The following is an 11,394-nucleotide window of genomic DNA, read 5'->3' as shown; positions in this document are numbered from 1 at the left end:
TTGCTGATTTCAATGCTTTTTTTTTTTTTTTTTTTTTTTTAAGAAATGAAGGTATTATATGGTATTTGATTTATTGAAAATAGTCACGTAAGCATATAGATGAAAGTTGGTCTGAAGGTGGTCGCATCCATGTTCCTCATGTTTTGAGAAAAACTTTGGTGGTTAGGCAATTTTTATCGATGGAAGTCAACTACTAGATTTTGTAAATTAGATAAACATATATTTGCCAATGAGGGTTGGTCCGAGTGGTAAGGCGTTGAACCTCTGTAAATTCCACTAAATGTTCAATTGTTTGTTTTTTTAATTCGTGATTGATGTTAATATTAAATCATACATTTAAGGCAGCCCGGTGCACAATGCGTTCCCACTAAGCGAGGGTTCATGGAGGGGTCTCACCACAAGGGTGTATTGGGGGCAAGTCTTCCTCTGCGGTTTTTTTTGGCAAGAGGCCATTCCTAACACTCGAGCCCGTGTTTAGGAAGGGAATATGATAGGTTTGACTTCTAAATGAGGAATTAAACATGTATTACAATTGATATGAGAGGCAATATACACCCAATCTTGTTTTAAAAAGAAGTTATACATATGGGACTAACTCGGGGCTTACTTAGGAAGATTTTGGTCATAATAAAGGGTACTTGCCTCTTATAAGCAACACATCCCCTTTTGACGGCGTTTGTCTCTCGATGATCCATATATGCAGGTTATGTCCGAAACACCCTAAGACTTCTTGAAATGATTCAAGACATGTATGAAAACAAGCCTAACTGGAGGGGTGCCTCTTATAAGGAATTGTTTTAGGGAATTCTGGGAGTAATGCATCCGCAAAATCAATCAACGTCATATGTATACATTTTTTTTTTATATTAATCATTTTCCCTATTGTGGTATGCAAAACGATTTTTATTAGTTAGGTGTATTACTCTCGAAGTACCGTAAAATTTATCCCTAATGTTTGTCTTCTTAGGCAAGTCCTCTCTCTTGTGCTTGAGACCCATGTTTCTTGACATGCATTTAAGGACACAAACAAGGAAGGACACATTATTATTACAGAAAACAAAAAAACTTGCGAAGATCATATTATTATACAATTCTTATTTTCATAGACAAAAATATTATTTAAGACTAATTTTTGTAACATTTCTTGATTCCGCCATTAATTTAAAATTTTACCTGCATTGAATTATTTACTAACAGTTTGGCTAATAGATATACTAAAAGGTAAATGAATCCAAGTCTTTGTTCATTCCACTTAATCCACGGGGCTACAAATTTAGATACGCTTCCACATTTGATAAATTAACATGAATATTCAATTTAGTGAGTATATTGAAGAATCTATAGATGTGTATACAAGTCCCACTACAGGACTATGTTAATAATAATCAGACAACTAAGGATATTATGCATATACATGTACTTACAAATAAAACATACAAATTAAGAAAATGAAAGCATCGAGATGAAATTTAAGAAAAAAGAAAAAGAGAATTAAGGTAATATTTGTTTAGGAGGAGAAACAGATTGTTTAAGGTCCTCAATAACAGCAGAGTTAGAGTTAGAGGTAGAAATTCCTTCAGCCTTGTTTTTGCAATATTCAGCGCAACCTTGAGCACATGCATCTAAGCTTCCACGCGTTTGTTGAAGACATGATGGCATACAATTCTTTCCACAATCACTAAGTTCTGCCTTCACTTTTTCATCTTTACATCTTCCTTTTGTAATCATTATTACTAATGTCAACATTAGGATTATCCTCCATTTGCAATTCATTTCCTATCTTAACTTCTTCTTTTCTTTTGGTAGATTTACAAAAAAATTATGGAAATTTGTTCTCAATCTTAGAGATAGATATATATAGTAGAATATCAAAGATTCTAAGTCTTGAATTTCAAACATACAAGAGAAGAATATGGCCCTCCTCTTGTATTCTATAATTCTTAGAGCAAAATTAGGCATAGTTAGTGGTTCACAGCTTTGTTTAAAAAAAAAATCACAACTTTCTATTTTCTAATAATTTAGAATTATTTAAATATGATAAATAAAGAGTAAATAGTTATTTACTTTTTATTTATCACATTAGTGAGTTTTAGTATTAGTAAAAATATATTACAATGTGTGTAACACCATCTGTTGTCCTCAAAGTAGACTCTAGCAAGTGCACTAGATATAAGTAATATTTCAGTAAGTAAAGTATCGTCTCCTTAGGGATTGATGAATAATTTTAACAGAAAAACCTTATAGAACAGGGTGTTCGTAGTGACTTAACTTCTTTCTTTAGTTGAAAAATGGTTTTCGTGTGATTGATTTGGAATGGCTAAAATCTAACGACTTTAACTAGTGTGATCAGAATTTGATGGTTGTTTCTATAAGAAGGTGGAACAGGCTAAGCTACGGCAGGAACGGGCTACTGAAAGTACCACTTTCGTCTATTTATTCATGAATGAAATATGGTGAGGTCAAAGTCTCTACTTTAGACTCACTTAAGTCAACTTTCGTGTGTTCTTAAGATTCTAAGATTTACTACAGCTTTAAGCGTCCTTAAAGTTGGTTCTTTCTTGCATTAAGAATGAAACAACGTTTCATCTTTTAGAAAACCCTTGATACAAACCCCTTGTATTCCTACTTCGGGTTTTGTATGTTTAATGAGAGATACATGACAATGAAAGCAGTTCCCCATCATTCATTAACATTGAGATATACATACTAAAGCATGCATTTTGAAGCATCATTAAACACCACATACCATAACATCATTCATTCATAAAAAAAACTAAGATAACTTATAGTACCAGCCCTTAGCCGGCCTAGCCCATTCAAATGACTACTCACTCATGTCGAAGAGTGAACAACCTGAAGTTGAGCAATGATACTCCATCAATGGAGTTCTTGAAGTTCTTAGAGAGCTTTTGGCTCTCCAAAATTATCCGAAAAAGGAAGTGTGTGCCTTCCCTCCACTATTGTTCTATATTTAAAGGAGGGAGGCTTCGAGAATTAATAATCATAATATATTACAAAAAGGATTGTTCTTTAAAAAGGGTGAATTGTTCTTTCATCCAAATGGGTGGTAACTTGTTGACACTTGAACACTCAAGGTCAGAAACTTCATATCATCATGTTGCTTTAGGTCGCCTATTCCTGATTCCGCTCCCTGTCCTCGCTGTCCTCGCCACTTCGCAGCTTTATCCGCTGGTTCGAAGGTTGCTTTCACCTTTTTCCTGCAAAACAGGCTGCACGACAGCTGTTTTGACTTCTCTATTCAAGATCTGCATAAAACCCTTTTTAGTCCTTAATTTATGCAACCCTAAGCCTTAATTAGCCCCATTTATATCACATAAGGTATGTTTTATTAGGATCAATTATATGCCTATCACCATCTCCATGCAATTTAGTATCAAATTGATGCGAGGAAGGGGATTTGATTAAGTATGACAATAAGTACGGGGTTTGCAGATACGTGACATTATTTGACCCTGCATAAAAGGATATGAGATGAGTATGAGATCCAAAAAAATTACCCATGATCGGTATGAGATCACCCTCTAGAATACCCGATATCTGCCATATATTTGGACACATAAAATTTTATTCTCTTTAATGTCGATGAATGTGGAGGCCGAATGGAGAAAAAAAAATGAAGATTGTCGTTTTTTGGTAAGAGGAGGAAAGCTAATACCCGAAAGCAACAGAAAAGGTTAGATCAATATATCAAAGGTAACCCCATATACAATCGTCCCAGATGATGTCCTGGATGCCTACAAGAAGCACACCACATGATCCAAAGGAAGATTCCCCTGCGAAATTCTCTATCTAGTCCGTTGTTCGATTACCTTCTCGATAAGTATAGACAAAATTCAGTACCCAGTCCTGATCACTCAACTTTTGACATCTATTAATAATCCATGAAAATGGATGCTTTTGATAGATTTTCTTATTCATGAATCTCGGAACAGTCTGTGAGTCAAGCTTCGCTATCACTTTTCTAAACCCTTTTTTACACACCTGCTCAATGCCAAAGACTACACTCCAAACTTCAGCAAGGAAGGTTGAACAGATACCAATATTTGCCGTGAATCCTACCAACCAATTTCCCTTGCAGTCTCTGACGATACCACACGCTGAGAGGCCATGCCAAGATTTCCTTTGCAAGCTCTATTAGTGCTTAATTTCACCCAGCTCCACTCTGGGAGGTGCCATCGATCGGACTTGGATTAACGAGGCGTTTGATATTCTATTGGGATAGCGATAATGATAAAGGTTGGGATAGAGATAAGGATAAATGAGTGGGATAAAGATAAAAATATGATAGTGGAGAATTATTATTCAATGTTTGGTACGTGGCATAGGGATAGAAATAAAATAATACATTTTACTATTTTAACTTTATTTAAACTACATAACATTAATTTGAGGGATAAGATTGACTTTTCCATCCTATTAAAATCGCAGGAGCTTATCCCACCTCATTATACCACCCCCCTCTTGGGTATAGGATTTTAGGGATAAAAGACTTATCTCTCATTTGTCTCACTCTTATATCTCCAAAACAAACACGAAATAACTTATCTCGTGTTTTTTTATCCCTATCCCACCTCCTATATCCCTTTTAACAAACACCCCGTAAAAACTTTGTGCATCTACTTGATTGCTTGCTATACCACGTAATCAGTTGTTTCAACATTAGGTAAACGATTATGGAAAACATTTTCATTCCTCTATTTCAAGGCCCAGCAAGCAATAATAGCAAACAAGTTAAGTTACACGGAAGAACAATTATGATGACAAGAAGGGACATTTATTTCCACAAATTCATAATCTGCTGACAATCTCGTACAATGTTGTATCAAAATGAACATTTTATTTTCATTTTTAGTGTATTTTAATTTCATGACAATTTGATGGATTTAGAATGTTTGTTAAATTTATGGATGGTTATTAAATTTATATTTTGTTTAATTTGTAATTTATTTATTTTATGCAATGCTCTTAAGTAAGAGTACTGACGTGTACCCGCGATTTAAATGGAAAAAGTATGAGATTTAAGAAGTATATTTGTTAGGGTAATGAAACGGGTACAAATAACTAAAAAATGAACGGGTAAGAGTTTGGAATGGAAAAAAAAACTTATAATCTTTTTTAAGTGGAATTGTTTGGGAAAGGCTTGTGATTTGATTTAAAACGTGAGTCTACTTCCACTAGAAGTTGCCTAAATTAATAGTGTACTAGTTTAGACTTAGACTGCAGTGAACATGTTTCAAGCCCGGTCAAATCCGACCCATGTACTTATCTAAATTGTTATATATATTCATTGCAGAGAGATTGACAAAGAAATTTGTATAACGGAAAATCATACGTATCAATTTTTTTACATAAGAGTATATTTATATCTGCTAAAAAAAGGAGTACATTTATAGTTTACTACGTAGAAAAACACTAAATTGTGAAGAACTCTCCAAAGATAACAAAATGTGAAAAAAAAAACAAAAAAAAAACAAAAATTAAATTTGATATTTGTAATTGATTTGGAGATGTTTGGGAAAGAGAGGAATCGAATGGTTGACAATGTACTTCAACAAAATTTGGAGAAACAATAGGATGCCACCAGAATGGAGGAAAAATATCCTAATCCCTTTGTATAAGAACAAAAGCGATGTCCAAGATTGTGTCAACTATTGAGGAATCAAATTAATGAGTCACACTATGAAACTTTGGGAGCGAGTGATCTAACAAAGGCTAAGGATGACGGTGAAGATCTCGGAAAACCAGTTTGGCTTTATGTCAAGAAGATCAACTATGGAAGCCATCCATCTAATGAGACAATTAATGGAGCACTATCGGAATAAGAAGAAAGACTTGCATATGGTTTTCATTGACTTGGAGAAGACATATGATAAGATACCAAGGAAAGTACTTTGGTGAACCTTAATAAGAAAAGACATTTCGCAAAAATATATTGACATCATAAAGCACATATATGAGGGAGCGTGCACGAGTGTACGTACCAGTGTTGGAAAGACCGAAGAGTTCCATATTACGATTGGAGTGCATCAAGGTTCCGCACTTAGCCCATTTCTTTTTGCCATCATTATGGATGAACTAACAAGTTCACTTCAAGATGGTATACCATGGTGCATGTTGTTTGCAGATGATATTGTGTTGGTTGATGAGACGAAAGAAGGCGTGAAGAGGAAGTTAGAACTATGGAGTCAAACTTTGGAATCTAGAGGCTTTAAGTTGAGCCGAAGTAAGACAAAATATTTGGAGTGTAAGTTTAGCAGCGATAGGAGTAGGGAGGCGGGGGACAATCACCTTGGATGAGAGAGTTGTCCAAGCCTCGGATCGCTTCCGGTGTTTAGGGTCTATTATCCAAATGGATGGAGAAGTAGATGGAGATGTTGATCATAAGATTAAATCTGGTTGGACGAAGTGGAAGAGTGCTACGGTTTCTTTTGTGATCCCGGCATGCCTAATAGATTGAAGGAAAAATTTTACCGTATGATAATTAGACCAACATTGTTATATGGTACGGAGTATTGGGCAGTGAAACACTGTCATATTCATAAGATGTCGGTGATGGAGATGCATATGTTGAGATGAATGTGTGGTCATACGAGAAAGGATCGGGTGAGTAATGAAATAGTTAGGACAAAAGTAGGGGTTACATCTATTGAGAATAAAATGAGGGAAAACGGACTAAGGTGGTTTGGTCATGTAAGGCGAAGAACGCTTGATCCGCCGGTTAGGAAGACTGAAGAGTGGCAAATGGATGTAATAGTGAGGGTAGGGGAATACCTAAGCAAACTTGGAAGAGGGTAATCAAGAGTGATATGAGTTTATTGGGGATTGAGGAAAATATGGTAGTGGATAGGAGGGAAAGAATTTATGTCGCCGACACGACTTGATTTCACGGTTTTATATGATGGTTCATGTTAACCGATCCCGAATCATTTTGGAACTAAGACTTTGTTGTTGTTATTTGTAATTGATTTGGTACAACTTATCAAATAAATCCATAGTGGACAATTTCATTATTTTAGCCTAATGTTATCATCTAAAGTAACTAATAATGTAGCTAATAATAATTGATTAAATTAAGAAAACTTGTTAAATTATTAGTTAATTGGTTCTTGTTCGGTAATTAATTAGAAATCCTTTTTGATAACTTGAAATTAATTAACTCATGTTTTTTTTTTTTCTGATAAAACAACTCATGGTTACCCAATATTAATTAGTTAAAACCCAATGGTTATAATTGTTTCAGTTACTAAAATTGTAGAGTTAGTAGGTTAAAAAGAAGCTAAAGATTTAATTAGCTTGAAGAACATGTTTAATTAATATAACAACATACCTAATTAATCCTTGTTGGCTAAACAATCTAAACAATAAAACAGTTTTATATGTATAAATAGGGTGCTAATTAAATGTTGATAATTAATCTCAAGTTCCAAAATAAAGTAGAAGAAATGAAGATTAAAACAGTAGTTATTTTGGTAATAATGTTGATAACAATGACAAAGGCTCAAATTCCAAATGACATAATATTAATAAAGGCATGTGTAAAGGATTGCTTGCCAATGTGTATGCAGGCGACTACTGGATCTCCAGAAGATTGTGAAAATGCATGCAATTTGTTTTGCAGTACAGTTCCTGCTACAAATCTTCCAATTGCTCTTCAAAATTCTAAAATATTTAGAAATAATTGATGTTTATCACAAATTCTAATTTCTTCTATATATTTGTTGATTTAATCATGTATTATTTCTGTGATTGTTTTTTTTTTTTTAATTTTATCACCAACATTTGAGGGCGAGCTTTGGTGCAACGGTAAAACGTTGTTGTCATGTGACCAAAGGTCACAGGTTCGAGTCCGCAGTACACCCTTGTGGTGCGGGGACGGTAGTGCACCGGGGTCACTTTTATTGATAATTGCAATAAAGTTCAGCCCAGGGGACCCCCGACTCATCCTTGAGTAATATTGGTTCCGTATTTGATAGCCCTTCCTAATTTTAGTTTATCTTGGTGTTTTTGTATTATAATTTCAATATTTTAAAATGGTTGAGTTGGTTAAAAGATATTTTTATCATAAGAGGTACTAATTTCAAATCCCTTAGACCTCACTTTTGAGATTAAAAAAAACTTAATTTTTAAATTAAATTATAGTTTATGAAAACTATAAAAAAATTTAATTAAAATAAAAAAATAGAAATTGTTTAATTTTTAAGAAATTAGTGTTCAAACCCGTTGAACCTCATTTTTTTTTCATTAAAAGCTTTTATTTATCTATTTGATTTTGTTTCCTAAATAACTTCTTAACTTTTACGTACTATTTTTTTACTAAATCAATTTTTACACTTTTGAGACTAAAAAAATTAATTTTTAAATTAAATTATACTTTATGAAATCCTTAGGGCAAGCTTTATTAAGATTCGTGAACTCGACACACATACGATACTTTCCAGAAGCTTTCTTTACAAGTAAAACATTAGAAAGCCACATCGGATATTAAACCGGTCTAATGAAACTTATGACTTTGCGCTTGTCGATTTCTTCTCGTATGGCCTTTTGCTTGTCCCTAGCATGGAGCGGGGGCTTTTGCTCGATGGGGGCCATGTCAGGACTAATGCATGTTTGGTTGGCACCCCCGTGATGTCTGCCATGGTCCAAGCGAATATATCTGCATGGTCCTTAAGTGCTTGGGGTACCTACAATTCTAACACCATATGAATGAGTGTCCCTAGCTGGACTACCTTGCCTTCCGCCATTGTGAATGGCGCTAGGAGCTCTAAGGATTGTGGCGTGTAGGTACGAAAGTCATCAAACCTTCCTATGGTGTCGATGACAAGGGTCGTGCACTCTGTCGTTGTGGACGCCTAGTGGATTTCTTTGACCAGCTGAATGTCCCCTTGGATGGTCATCTTGCCTTGGTCGATGGGGAGGGAGATAGCCAGGTCACAGATGTTGACTGATGCATTGACGTTTGCCAAGAGGGGTCGCCCCCAGGATTGTGTTATACGCTAGAGGATGTTGATGACAACCTAATCTGCATGCACTTCGATTGCCTTGGCACCCTCCTTGCAAACCACGCTCAGAGATATAGTCCCCAAGACTAGTACCTTGATGTCGGAGTGTCTGACTAACGGAAAAGTCCCTTCTCAGATCCTTTTCTTGGCTTTGAGGGCTTTCCAAGCCAAGAGGTTGACCGAGCTGCCCGTTTCTACCAGGATGCAGTGGACCATGAAGTTATTGATGGGTAAGGACACGATGAGGGCTTCACTGTGGACCATTCGCAATGGGGGGCTGACCGCTAGTGTTTCTCTATGTGGCCCCTTAAGTTTCTTTGGACTGGGGTGAGGGAGGGACGGTGCCCCTTCTTAAATGGCATTGATCGCACCTTGGTATCGGGGTCGTTTGGCCGGCGGGTCTTCTTGTCGATGAGGGCATCGCGTGTGGAGTCTTCCTCCTTTCGCTGCGTGACATTGATGAACCCTGTAAGAGGAGTTTCTCGCATTCGCGGGAATAGTGTTTTCATTCCTCCGTGGTGTGACCGATGCGCTTATGGAATTCGCAGAACTTTTCCCAACTGTAAAACATATCCTTGCTAATATTAAAATTTCACACCCCGACCTTGATCGTTTAACTTTTCTGAACCGCATATAACACATCTTCCGCATACATCTTACTTTTTTGCAACCGAGTGATTACTTAACTACATTTTAAGCAAGTGAATGGGGCTATCAGAACATGTTAAGGCTATATAGACACTTTGAAAGTTCAGAGGGCCAATCAATCTTCTTGAACAAGTCTAATGGACAAATGATGTATTAAACAAAGTAAGAAATACTCCCTTAGTTTAATTATAATTGTCGTTTTAAGAAATTTTTTTGTTCAAATTATTTGACATTTTATAATTTTCAATGAGCATTAAATGTGTTTTTTCTCAACGTTGTCCTCATATAATGAAAGGAAAAACATTTATAAAGAAATTTAAACATTAACTAGTTTTTGACCTGTGCGATGCACGGATTCATCTTAATATATAAATATTAACAAAAATATAATTTAATAATTACAATTAATGATATAAAGGTGTTATATAAATTAAATATTATTATTTTATTTTCACATTTAATTTAAATAATCTTTTTATAGATAAATATAATAATATAACTAAAGTTAATATATTATATATTATATTATATTTTTTATCAGTAAAAAATAATGAAGTGACACCTCAGCTCCATCGTTACTGTTTTATATTATATATAGATATGCATTGAATTAGAGAGATTTTAGGGATTAATTTAAATTATGTAGAGCTTTTAGATATAGATATTCAGAGAATTAGAGAGATTTTAGGGATTAATTTACATTCTGTAGAACTCTTAGATATAGTATATAAATTAAATATTATTATTTTATTTTCACATTTAATTTAAATAATCTTTTTATAGATAAATATAATAATATAATTAAAATTAATATATTATATATTATATTTTTTATCAGTAAAAAATAATGAAATGACACCTCAGCTCCATCGTTACTGTTTTATATTATATATAGATATGCAGAAAATTAGAGAGATTTTAGGGATTAATTTAAATTATGTAGAACTTTTAGATATAAACTAGTTTTTGGCCCGTGCGATGCACGGATTCATCTTAACATATAAATATTAACAAAAATATAATCTAATAATTACAATTAATGATATAAAGGTGCTTTATAAATTAAATATTATTAGTTTATTTTCATTTTCACTTTAAATAATCTTTTTTATAGATAAATAAATATAATAATATAATTAAAAATTAATATATTATATATTCTATTATATTTTTTATCACTAAAAAAGGAGGAAGTGACACTTCAACTCCATCGTTACTGTTTTATATTATATATATATAGATATGCAGAGAATTAGAGAGATTTTAGGGATTAATTTAAATTCTGCAGAACTCTTAGATATAGTACAGATAAAATAATCTTTTTATATATAAATATAATAATATAATTAAAATTATATATTATATATTATTGTATTTTTTATCACAAAAAAATGAGGAAGTGACACCTCAGCTCCATCATTAATGTTTTATATTATATATAGATATGTAGAGAATTAAAGAGATTTTAGGGATTAATTTAAATTATGCAAAACTCTTAAATATAGTACGGATAAAAAAATCTTTTTATAGATAAATATAATAATATAATTAAAATCAGTATATTATATATTCTATTATATTTTTTTATCACTAAAAAAAGGAATTTTATTGTAGAGTCCGGGTCTTCCAACAAATACAAAGGACCTGCCATACAAAATGTAACATGTGTCGATAAATTTACCAACTCGGTAATTTAAAAAAGAACCTTATAATCATTAACGTTTTT

The sequence above is a fragment of the Euphorbia lathyris genome, chromosome 4 (genome assembly GCF_963576675.1).
Source record: "Euphorbia lathyris chromosome 4, ddEupLath1.1, whole genome shotgun sequence".
Taxonomy (NCBI): Eukaryota; Viridiplantae; Streptophyta; class Magnoliopsida; order Malpighiales; family Euphorbiaceae; genus Euphorbia; species Euphorbia lathyris.
This window is presented reverse-complemented; position numbering follows the sequence as displayed.